Consider the following 13,572-nt stretch of genomic DNA (forward strand, 5'->3'; position numbering starts at 1 on the left):
CTCCTACCAGACTTTGCCTATTGATATATAATTATCTGATTAACTGCTTCAATCTGCCTTCTTCTTCACGTTCCTCGCAAATCACGCGATAGCAGGTGGTAAATGAAATGGTACTTTCAAACATCTCTTCTTAAGACAACATTCCACTCCAATGCTAAAGTCTTTTTTTACCGAATTACTTTTAGCGTGGTGTGATCCTCCCATCTTTTAAACAAACCAAACTTGCATCTCATGTTCATGCTCTCTTTAAACAGCTCCGCATCCATAATTTTTTTTCTACCAGCACTGTTTCTTACCAACTCTTCAGTCATTTTACCATCTCAAAAATATAAGCTGCTCTTGCTGATGAGCTTTGCCTCGTCGTTTTGTGTACTGAAGTTATGGACAGCCAAGACTGTTTTAGTATATCTCTAACAAGGAAGTTCGCATGAGCATTGATTTAACTCAAACAGTTTAAGTTACAGATTTGGCAAATACTAAATCAAGTTCGTCAATCCTTTATCTTTTATTCTAGCGTTTTAAACACATTACGTGCCTTATTTACGAGAAAGTCAAAGATCGGAGCCGCAAGTATTTTTAGAGGCAGTATTTACCTATTAACTCAATTTTTTTCTGGAATTCGCGCCACTAGGGGCTCCCACGAGGGAATGAAAAGGCAGCTACGATGAGTCGGAAAACATTTGGCTTCAAAGAAATGCTCCCTTGGGAGGCGATTACAGCTTTACCCGACGGCACGCCTTCATACAATATTGACGATCGTGACCCCAAGGTTAGGCCGACCACGCGTAACAAACAGGCGCCACTTGAGTCGTAGGGCTTAAAACGTGACCCACACGGTGTGCCCAAAAGTGTAGGAAGGCCGGATTGTGCCGACAATTGCACATCCGAAGAAAATCTGGCAACAAAAAAATGAAACGTAACTACCTTAAACAGCTTGGACAAGGAAATGTTCGAAAGGAACATTTTCGAAGGAATCACTAGGGCACCCTTTCAAGGAGAACCAAAACTTTTTGGAAAACATTAGTGAACGAAGAAAAGACCTGGGCACCAGAAAAAAGGTGGAACGGCATCTAATAGGAGGTCCGGAAGGTCCAACCGTAGCGTGAACGAGTTTCAACTGGAGAGGGACCCCGAGACCCGTCTCTGGGGTGCCGTCAGTAAGGTGTTCGACGAACGGCTAACAAGGCGTTCAGTAAAGGCGTTCGAAAGGATGACCTCCCCCAGACTTGAGCTTTTCTGTTCTGCGCAATTTTTGGTATTTTCGTTTTCTTGAAGACAAACTGCCGCTTTCCAAGCCCATTCGTTTTCTTTAAGAGGAAGGTATCTCAGTAGGAGAAAAAAGAAGGTTACGTGACGGATAATGCGGCGGTATAAGTTCTCAACGCAGACGGCACACTCCTTATATCGGCAAGCCCCTGCATTTGAATTTCACAGCACAGCTTCCGCGATTTCTCCAGCAGACCGGGGCAGGAACGTGCCTTTCGTTTGTGATACCGCCTTACCTGAATTCCCCCAGAAATCTCCCAATATTGTGCCTCCCGAGATCCGAAAATGCAGCAGAAGGGTGCAGTTTCAGGCGTTTCATTGACGTTCCTTTCAAGGGAGCAGTTTGCAAACTATTTTCCTGTGTCGTTAATACGGGTATCTGGGCAATTGTTCAAGCGACCGATGAGGGAATACCTTGAAAGATAAAAAGGTGACCAAACTACAGAAAAAATAAATTGGGAAGTTTGAAGCAATGTTTGCTATCTTCAATGTAACTTGTATTGGCTCGGCATATTATACGGCGTTAAGATATAAGATTTGCCCGTAACTCAGCCCTATCTAATAGGTAAAATATCACTTGTATTTTTGTTTCTTTTTTCAGATGCGGTTAAATTGATAATGTTTGCTTATTCCGCATTGGGAGAATCAGAACATTCTTTGAGAAGCTTTATTTTTTATTGACACATCTACTTTAGGAATGAAAGAAGTAGGGAAACTATTTACAGCCCTCTGGAAAATTCGTTGAAATGTCCCTCGTGAGCTTCGACGCCAAAAACATAGCAGCACGAAATTAAAAAAAAACCGGAGGCAGTAATCAATAAATTCTTTAGTTTTTTGAGCTATTAAACTGCGGCAGTAATGTATAGTGCGCGTCGTTATTCACGAAGGCAATAAACCTGTTGTGTAATCTATTGTCAAGAAAAACAAATTCAAGTGCACCCTACCTACATTCTTCCCTCCCGTTACTGTGCATGGTGTAGCACGACTTATCCCTCGTGAGGAAAAGTATTACTACTTCTCTTTTAATTAGAATAGGTATGAAGCTGTAATTCTAGAGTGGGACGGCCTTTTATGCTGAAAGAAGTTACAGCGCACTGAGACAGGAATTTTAAGAAGGCAGATAGTGCCCTGCGCTGCGCCCTGTCTACGTAGGTTCATTGCTGCTCACTAAGGTGCACGGCAGTTGGATGGAGAGCTGAAGTACTACAAGCATAGTCTGGGTGCTTGCTATTGTGAAACGTGCTGCCTAAATATTCTCAGAGCTTCACTGCTCCGTTATTTGGCGCTGGACAAGTGTCAAGTATTTTCGCGGCACCACAAAATTGCCGGTATATCCATATATAACTTATAGTTCCCTCTTTGCGTGCCTTCAGAAATCTCACGCACCTGAAATCCACCTGTTCCTCTGTGTTGACTGCAGATGCATGGACTAAACGTATATTTGTGTGGCGTGACTCATATTTCTGAGAGTATCACTTCTACTTGACTCACTTCTACTTGACTGTTTGCTATTCAAAGAAAATGATGTGGGTATTTGTTCCTCGAAAAGTGCATCGATTGGCCATTTAACACCAGTCATGCTGTCTTTAAAGGGACACTGAAGTGAGTTTTTCACGCTCCCGTTTCGGCTTGCACTGCGTAGACTGGTTCAAATTAACGCGCTTATCATCGTTTATCCGGATGATAAGTCGGTAATTATTTTATATAGCCCGAAAGAAGAAAAACTACCATGCGCTTTCTGCGGCGGCCTCGCCAACTAAATGCGAAGCAGGGAGGAGGTGCACCCTGATTGGACGATGCCGAAGACTTGCATTCATAAAAAAAAAATCGGTTTCGGTTCTGTAAAGCAACATGCTTGACATCCGACGTTATCTTTGGAAGGGCAGTCTAGGCATCTCAATAATTGCCATACCGCGCTTCTGCCATGTTAACGGCCGCAAAATGCTAAGATAAGCCACCCAGGATGGCTTGGAATTGTAGCAATCACTAGCCGAGGCCTACGCAGTGGGTGAACGCCCTCCGGTTCACCGCCGACGCTCAACTGCCACGCGATTTTTCTGCATACTCCGAGCTTGCCTCCCTCATGCCTGTATCGTAAAAAGCCTGTTCGCACCAGGCCAAGGGTCTGCTGATTCTGGCCTGTGCCCACTGCCCAAAAATAGTCGGTGCTTGTGGCAACAGCACGTCAACGAGAACTCGCAAGCGCGTCAGTGTCAGTCTGTGCGTGTTCTGCGAACACGCTCGTGGAGCAGTGAACCTTACGCTCCAAAAATTGTGAACTCCGTTTAGAAAACAGAATCGAAAGTTGGACTAGTTGGTAGCCGTCCATCCTAAACAGCGCTTCACAACACAACGATGAAGAATGTACGATAGGATTGTCGGCGCACTGTTGTGTAGTGATGACGTTTAGAGACACGTGTGGTGTAATATTGCATTATGTGTGTTTTCGTCCGATTAAAGATTTAGTTGTGAGGCAGCGCTGTCTTGTGCCCCTCTTCTTCGTCGTTGTGTTGTTAAGCGCTGTTTAGGATGATCAGTTTAAAAAACATCGGCCGCAAGCAAAGAAACCAACTTGCAAAATAAAGCGTGTACCATCGGGAATTCGAACTCACGAATTGAAAAATAACAATCCTGGCCCTTTAGACGAATGAGCCACAAGCCAGCGCTGTCGAGGCTGGGTGTATAACGCATATAATGTATAACCAGTTTGCACTTTTATTTAGTCTAACATTTCAAGTACCTTGGGTGACTATTTGTTGTATAGCGCTCGTGCAGTAAGCGTCCCCCAAACTTCCACAATACCTTACGTCTAGCAATTGCATTTTGCATCGGAAAAGTTTCAGTTGATTTTATTTCTTTAGTACCTATATTCACTTCGCTGACTGTTCTCCCGCCATCAGGTGGCCTTAGATTTTCCTACTAGCGTACCAGTCAGCGACGCGTCGCATATGCACCTGTGCAGCGCTTGTGTGGAGCGACCGGGACTCGGAGCTTGATACAGCGTACAAACTAATAAAGTAAAGAAAGGCACATTCTTCTATTCACAAACGTGTTGTGGCTTAGTTTCAACTGAGCGCGAGAATTGCGACGAACCGTCGCCGGCCGTCAGACGAAACGCTGGGCCGACTGACTGTCGGAAGGTCTGCGCAGTCAAGCGCAGTCAAGCCGAGTCATCTGCTCCTGACGTCACAGGAAAACGCCACAGAAAATGGCCAAGTGTGCAGAGAGGAGAAAAGCATTTTCGAATTGATTTTTCTAATAAATAAATTTGCGTAAATTCGCTCAGAGTGGTCAAACATGGGCTATGGACTCCGGACTACAATTTGCGCTAGTAATCCAGCAATGTTTACAAATCACTTCAGTGTCCCTTTAAGTAAACCCATGCCTCGTTAATTGCCTCTTGCCTCATAACTGTAACACATACCAAGAATCGGGTTGTATTATACTACCAAATGTTAGCCGCAGTTCAATAAGCACGAGGAACAAGGAAATTGCGGGAAAACCCACAGTCATTTTCGAGCCAGACCCACTCGACGGGGTTCCTGCTTCCACCGTCTACGACTGTGTCGGAGTCCCGCAGAGCATCGTTCGTAATCACGGACATCCTCTCACGTCGAGCTTGCCTACTTCTTTTTCGTTGGTCCACTCTGCGACCACTCGTTTCCCCCACCCCACCGCTAAGGGCAAGCACTCAGATTGAAATTCAATACTTGCCTTCCCAAAGACTCGAAGAGGCACGCCTAAAAGGAATTCGATAGATGGAGCCTTTTAATTTGGAACTCGCTTAATTGGCCGGTCTTGCTCTCGAGTGTTACCCGACCGATTGAAGTGCCGGCTTCCGTCTTCACTTCCAGTTTGCGCTGCAGGTTTCTGGCCTTACTTAGCCCGGCCCACTTCGTTCCACTCAAGCGCTCTCTTTACTACATTCTCGTTCCCTGTGGAAGAAGTGCACTGTGGAGGTACGGAAAGAAGCTTCTAGATCTCTTCTGGGACACGAATAAATTCGGAGAACAATTACGAACTTGTCTTAAAAGAAACCAAAGGTTCGTTGAGCACGGAAATCTAAACGGAAATTTTATTGCGGATTTCACCTTCAACTGTTGTTTTTGGGACCTTTGAAACAGGGTTTATTTATAGTGTTACGAAGCTATTTGGTACAGCTTATTTGGAACGATGCCCTCACGTTTTCCCCTCGCATTTCTACCATAGCTTGATAAGGCAATGTTTACACTGAAGGCAATATGTTTGTATTTCTTGGAGCAGTTAGAGCATATTTCAACTTTTTCAAGCACGCGTGAAGCATTGCGAGGCCCAGATACTTATGCATTTAGAGACTAGAATGCCTGACGCTGTGTGTAAATACAGATCATCGTATTTAGAATTTCTCTGCAATTGAACGAATGTTATTTTACATTTTCGTTAAAAAGCTTTGGTATTGGCTTTGGCTGATGCGTTCTTGCGTGTATTTTATTTGGACATTTTTGCAAATGACAGCGGGGTTGGTATTTCAAAAAGCAACATCTGAGTGGGCCTTTATGTCCATGCAAACTTTTGAAAGTACCGCAGGGATAAACAAGTAGACCCCCGTTCTTACCAGACCTTGAACTGCCCTCCTTGTCATTGGTTTGAACTTAATATTTTAGGTCGCATATTATTGTTTTTTTCCAGCACAACGGAATAGTTCATCACCACATTAGGTGCCAATATTTGATTGAAAAAAAAACGTTTTTTTTTCTTTTTGGATGCATTCTTCCCGTACAGCAAGGCCAGGTTGAAAAGGCGCAAATTTCGAACATTCCCTAAAATATTTAAGGGAACTGAACCCACAGCTGGGGTCATTGTCTTGGTATTGTTGCTGTATAAAGTAACTTGATTTGGCCGTGGTTGTTGGCGAGACCATTGTTGTAATCAAAAGCGGTTGTCTCTCGCGAAATGTTTACGGCTACTCCTTCAATCGCACGGAAAGAACTTACGTAGTATAAACGAAAAGCGAACAACAAGCTGTGCGAAAAACGCGAAGGAGGTTTTGTATCTAGGTAGGGGATAGCGAGAAGCACTTGCCGTAAATGTGGCCTTCCCAACACAATAGCGTCCGAGATCCTAAAGCGAGTGCACGGCGCTATACACACAAAAACAGGATAAGAATGTGCGAAAAATTGCCGACACTGGTATTGAAGAGGCTTTGGTCTAGATTGGGAGGGTTGTAAATAAACAACCCACGCTCGCCGAACAATGGAAGTGACCACCGCACTCTACGTTGTATATTATAGCCGCCGAAAAAAGAACTAAGGCCCCGTGATAAACGGTAACGGTATGGTGTCTATAAAATAGTCCCAATAGCTGAGAAAAAGTTGAGAAAGAAAGGGGCACAGCTAGGTTCGCATTGTAGTCTCTGTAGTTTGAGGCGCCGGAGGTGATGGAAATGAGATCGTCTGTTCTTAATTCAGCAGAGTATTGTTTTGGGAGAGTTCGTATATAGCGCAGTATCGAAGCGCAGCACTAGCCGAGAGACACAAACACAGAAGGCGGCAAGCAGCACACAGTGCTGAGTCCTGTCTATGCAAATTCATTCCTTCTCATTAAGGTGTACGGAGGTTGGTCGGAGGACGAAGGTAGAACTAAAAGCATAGTCTGTGTGCTTGTCATCATCAAAAAGTGCCGCCAAAGTCCTCTCACAGCTCCGATGCTCCGTTATTTGACGTAGGAAAAGTGTCAAGCATTTTTTATTCACCATGAAATAGCTGGCACAGTCATAAATAACTTACAGTTTTCCCTTCACGTGCCTTCAGAAATCTCACGCGCCTATAATGTGCCTGTTCCTCTATGTTGAGTGCAGATGCATGTATTAAACATATTAAACTAATAAGTGCTGGTTACAACACTTCCTAACTGACCGCACGTTACTGACTCTTACCAATAACAAACCTTCCCCTGTCTCCAGCGTCCCATCTGGAGTACTCCAGGGCGCATGTCTGTGTTCTCTGCTGTTTCTAATTTAGATAAACCATTTAACTACTAATATTAAAATAAAGTTAAGATTTTTTGCCGACTACTGCGTCATATATATCCCTAACCAAAGCTAGACCGATAACGGCACCCTCTAGCACGATATCGACTACATTTCCTCATGGTGCAATATGCGCAGATGTGTCTTAACCTTGCTAAATGTAAAGTCTTGCCATTTGCTCGTACACGCATCATCACCGAGCATTCCTATGGCATTAAATCAACCCAGCTGGCATACCAAACATTCGTTCGCCCTAAGCTGGAATACGCATAATCCATTTGGAATCGTTCGCAGTGCTATCTTTCTAACAATTTGCAATCAATTGAAAATCGCGCAACTTGTTTTATCACGTCACAGTACTCGAACGAAATAAGTGTCACATCGCTCAAACAAATGCTGGATATTCCCAAGTTTGCATCTCACCCCATAATTTCTAGCCAGTACCTTCTTCACGCTTGCTATTACCCCCCTGAAACAAGACACGCTTTATTGATACCGCTGCCACGAAAGTCATGCCGTTTGAATCACCATCATAGCATTGCCCGAATCAACTGCCATACGTCATCAATGAACGCTTCCATCTTTCGTCATGCTATAGCGATGTGGAAAACATTGTCGCATGATATTGCCTCATGTAGTAATCCAAAAAGATTTCGTGAAAAGCTAAACCGTCAAACTGCTGCGCTACCGGTATTTCTGTAGTTAAACAATGTTTAAATATGTGCAATGCTGTTCCCTCGGACGAGTTGTGTTATACCTCTGTAATTTTGTAATTATTGCTTGCCTTTTTTTGCTTGGCCTTGTTTGTTGGTCATAAGCTGTATACCTCGACCAAGAACCCCCCCCCCCCGCCCCAATCTTATGTAATGCCCTCGGGCCGTTAAGGCGGAAATAAATCAAATGAAATAAAATCGGAATACCTATGTTTTGAGATTACGTCAGCGTACTCGTCCGCAGCTCTTTTGGCTTACAATTTTTCACGAGGCAGTGAAGCCTCCTAATATCTCTCTACGCACGGTCTTGTTGTATGGGTTAATTTGATAGCCGTTTTAAAACCTGGAGGAAGCGGATCATACTTTCTGTTCATTAGAATAGTGTAATAGCTTTCGTGCTGCGCTGAACCGAGTTTTCCCGGTTGGGGAAGACGTTGGCGTTTATCACTTCTAATGGAGACTGAACAATGCACCCACCGCGGTGGCTCAGTAGCTAAGGCGTTGTGCTGCTGAGCACGAGGTCCCGGGTTCGATTCCCGGCCGCGGTGGCCGCTTTTCTGATGGAGGCGAAAAGCAAAAACGCCCGTGTGTACGAGATTTTGCGCACGTTAAAGAACCCCAGGTGGTCAAATTTATCCGGAGCCCTCCACTACGGCCCGCCTCATCGCCTCCGTTGCGTCGGCGCGTTAAACCTACAATCAATCAATCAATCTTAATAATGCGGCTTCCGTACTTGCCGCGTGCATGCCTCCGTTTAGAAATAAACGGCCCATTCTGTCTGAATGATTGTGTGTTTATTTCATTCAGTCACACATTGTGCCATAACCATTCCTATTAGTTCAAGCGGTTTAAATTCAGCAATTACAGGTGGCATAATTACGGCTAATTTCGGGATCCAGGTTCCTGAAGTTCTCTCGCATGATTCAGATAGTGTCGTCATAGACGAGGACTTACAAACACACCCCATTTAATGCATTTTAAGTCCAACCAGCTGTTTGATATGTACTCCTGTGTGTGAATAATTTGATCCCCAGAAGTTCAGAACGGCATTTCGGAACCGAAGCTGCACCTGGGACAACGGGGCGTGCTGTACTGGTTTAGACTAGTCCATCTGGGTTGTTAAAATTTATACTACCACACGGTCATTTCGCTTTTCCTCGTACATAAAAATGTTACTAGTAAGGGTTGCCATGGCCGGATAGAGGGTGACATGGAATGACGCACAAAACAACGTCTTGGATATGTTTAGCTTTGTGGTTTATCTCTGACGAAATACGCCTTAACTTCAGCTCAGCCTTCAGGTACGTGACCTGTTTAGCTAATTAGTGAGGTGAGGTGATGGAGTTTGTTTTTTCGAACTTGTCCACTTTGCTAATACTCCATGGGAAAACCCTGGCATCTTCGTGAATAGGATCCGTATGGCTACACGGAATGATGTGTAGCTTTCTGTATAGCTGTATAGTTTCTAAAAAAGCTGTAGAGCTTTCGTGTACGGCCGTACTGCTGAATTTTAGGTAGAGTCAAAATTTTACCTTGCAGAAACTTCCTCCACCTTTGGTGTTTCCCCTCAATCTGTCGATATGCTAGTAGCATTGCGAATGCGGTGGCATTTTATTGCTTGCAGGTTGGAACGTTTTTCAATTATATGTCACTTGCTAGTCCAGTGCGCTTGTTGTCTCAGCTTGCCTTCGTTCCGCGCTTCGGTTTTTTGATGGTTGTATTCCAAATCACCAGGTGGCCATGGAGTTCAAATTAATATCCCTGAGCTATAGCCAAGCTTTGCTTCCGGGATCTGTACAAATAGGGGGCCATACAAGTACATGTCACTATCACCACAGTTTGTATTGCGTATTAGATTAGGCTTCCGTAATTTCGTGCTTTTAAATGTTTTACCGTAGTTCGACGGTTTCCACTGCTTTTAAAAATGTCAACTCCACAAATGTGGATGATAATTTAAGTCAAAACAGAAACTATGAAAGAGAGGTATTGGACAGCCATAGGCTTTGCAGGAACGTATAGCTTTCACAGGGAGGCCAAAACATGTCATGCTCCGAATTCGTGGGCACGCGTATTTTGGTTGCATCGGTGGGTGAATAGTGCGGATGGCGCGCCGGAAATTGCATTCAGAGCCCAGCAGGAACCACACCACCCCGTCAGCATTCCAGATAGGGTCAATGGGTGTCGGCAGCATGGACACCGGGCGAGAGGTGCCGGCGGTGAGGGTATCCACAACATGTCGTCTTAAATCGGGCTGCAGTAAGAGTAACAGGCAAGAAACACTCCGACTATCTACACGGCCCTCTTTCTTCGCGCGATATGCTGCTTCGAGCATTTTGGCGGTTCGGGAGAGGGCGAAAAATGCCTTACACTCGCTGAATTTACAAGCGCCAACTTTATTTTCGCTTTTTTTGTGACTGTTTTGCCTTCAATTCATGCTTAAAAATTTACGTTAGGCCATCTAGTGCTGACAGGGCTGACTTGTCAAAAGTTAGCTTTAAATTTTTCTTGAACAAAGGCGCCACTGGATAAAGTAATTATTCTGTGTAGTAGTTGCGAGTCCTCAAAAGAGGCGTGCCGTGCTGAAGCCAAGCGCGCTTCAATAGGAAGAACTTCGCACACGAAGGTAGAGATGCTTTAAATGCTCATCATTTTGCTTTTCTGTCGACATTTCATGTTGTTCTTCGCTTACACCGAAGTTGATTGCACCATGCAGTCCCCGACATGGCATCGCTGTTCGGAAGAGGAATTTATAAGCACTATACACATTTCGCAATTTAGCCTTGCACTAGGAAGCCCATAGGTTCTGTTTAAATCCCACATAGTTCTCGCTCGATAAAAGAGGCTCGTACGTAAAAAGGCCTCGCACCTCAAAGCAGCTTCAATTTGCCCCAAGAGTATCCCACGGAAGCCACGAGCGGCAAAGGGCGAAATAACTGCGATGGGAAAAGCTGAATAACAGGGACACTATATGTGAAAACATACAGAAATTCCGCCATGCGGGCAGTAGGATTTTTATATTGATATTATGCAGTCTGTTATAAATGTTAACAAACTTCTACTAGTCAAGGTGAAGCCGCCCGCCAAAAAAATCACTCCTAGTTTTCACCACTAATGATTCTGTGTTCTGAAATGCTGCAAATAAACGACTGCATTTTACCGCTGTTTTCAAAAGAAAAGTAATGAACGTTGGTGCTATTTAAAACCTAAAAACTACCGACCAGCTACGACCCCAGCGTACCGAGAGCTTAATTCAGCGGCGCCGGTCTAAACGTTCCCGCTTTGTACCTCGTAAGCAGCAAAGTGTATCCTAACCGCGTAGTTAAAGGGGAAGACCTTGTGTTTTGTAACCATGAAACTTTAAAACCAACTACGTGATTTGTCTTTATGAAAATAGATCAGCCTTTGACGACATCATTTTCACACATGGTAGACCAGGTTGTAGACCGTAACGTACCGCGTACACGTTTGGGAAACACCCACATACTCTGTTATCAGCTGCATATTGCTGGATATAACAAACGCTTTAGATATCACACTTGTAATTCGAACTTCATTACAGAGGTTCTCTTTTCGCGCCTTTCTTGGTCATGACAAATTCAGAGCGCCAACAACATGTCTCGTATACTTGCCTGCCGTGGTAGCATGAAGAAAAACCCGTGGGTACTTTCTGTTTAAATCTCGAAAAATAAACACATTAGAGGGTAATTTTGTATGTTTGAGTGGTGGGACAAACCAGTACATATAGAAGTCAGAGCCGCTCCAAGAATGCTGTCTCAATTTCCAGCTTGCCAAAGATATAACAGCAGCAAAAAAAAAAGTTCCAGGTGCATTGTGATAGGCTTCTTTTGCTCGCCTATGCTGCACTCATTTTCTATGACGAGCCCCTCAAAGGGGGAGCGTTTTCATAATCATTCGTGTCCATGACGGCGTACAGTAGGTTCTAGCAAAAATTTATTTTCAAACACACAGTTGTAGTCGCTGCTGGTCTCTCCGTATTTCAGAAACGTCTGCACCTGTTATTTGTTTTATTAATTGTCTCTTTCTCCACATACAGAAGATTGTCTTGTTCCACAACGCCCCTTGGCTCTGGCAGCTTCGGTACTTGCATGTCACGCCAGAAAAGTTCAAAATGTGTGAACCGCGTTATATAAAAAATGTATAAATTAATCCTTCGTCTACCAGTGTCTGTGCAACGCGCCGTGGCTTAGAAAAGTTGTTGGTTCACTTTAAATTCAAATACCCAGAACCACTGAACAACTCCTACACTACATCACTGTAGCGAAGGCGTAGGGAATGCGCCAGTTGTTTTGGGTGGACAGAAGAGGAGGCCATTGATGTAATGGGGACCAGTGTTGCGGAGTTACGAGTCCGGAATTGGAATGAATCCGGAATCATTCCACATTTTCTCGACCCCGGAATGGAATGGGAATGGAATGGCGACAATACTTGAAGGAATGGAATGGGAATGGAATTAAGCGCCTTTTGCCCGGAATGGAATGGGAACGGAATTACATATATTTTTCCCAAAATAAAGTGCACTTTTCCTTCTACGCGCTGCTTTTTGTCAAAATATGCAAAAATACGCAAAAGATCCCACCAGCCCAAGTTCAAACATTAGTAAGCCGGAGCCTTGAATTTAACAATAACTCAGTACTGTTAAAATCGATTGACTGATTACAAGCCCAGTATATATATAAGCAGCGATTCTACTACAATTATTTCCTTAAATACAGCGCTGCTACGAAGTTCGTCGCGATTCTCCGCCTGATAAACGCGGCTCTAAGCCGTTGGTATCCGTCGTGGGGAACTACCGCGGCGGCATCCCCCCCTATCTCTCCCACCAACTTCGCCTTGTGATTTTTTACCTTGGCGGCGCCTTCGCCCCGGCTGCGAGCTGTCTCCCCACGCTTCACTTTTGTTTTTTTGCGTCCGGAACCGTCAGTGATCGCATCCCACCTCGCCGTCATCGGGACGCTGGCGCGGTGCTTGTGTTCACTGCGAAATTTCGCATATCAGCTTACGCCCCATCTCCCTTCGCGCTCCCCCCTCCTCCCGCAGGACGTATTGCAATACTGGCCCTCCTGTCTAGACACTCGGGCGCCTTTGCCCGAAGCAGCGTCTACGAAGGCCTAAAATATTGGTTCGAGAATCCACCCGAAACAGGAGAGCCCATGTGATAGGAACTGTGGTCACGCCTGCGCCTGCAAGCTGCACGCTGCAAGCTTTGTTCCTAAACGGTTCCGACCTAACGGAAAGCGAACGCTAGCAACTTTCCCTTGCTTTCCCGACTCGCAAGGGCAGTTTCCGTTGTAAATGTGACGTCAGCTGACGTAGAACGCGTGTTTTCCACGGCATCTCTTTTAGTGACAGACAGCGAAGCGAAACCGGCTCTCAAACACCTCTTTCAAGCAGCTCGTTTGTCAAGCGAACACACAGGCAGAAGGCAACTGTATTAGTTTACTTTTTTTTAGAACTGATCGTTGAAGCAGCCGTCATTTACACTTCGTGTTTTAACAACTGAACGGCGAAGCGCCCATTTGGCTCACACCATTTTGTTACGTAATTTTGATGAATGAAAGCAAAATA

The sequence above is a fragment of the Haemaphysalis longicornis genome, unplaced genomic scaffold (assembly GCF_048455015.1).
Source record: "Haemaphysalis longicornis isolate Haplotype H1 unplaced genomic scaffold, Haemaphysalis longicornis Haplotype H1 scaffold_4, whole genome shotgun sequence".
NCBI classification, from domain to species: domain Eukaryota; kingdom Metazoa; phylum Arthropoda; class Arachnida; order Ixodida; family Ixodidae; genus Haemaphysalis; species Haemaphysalis longicornis.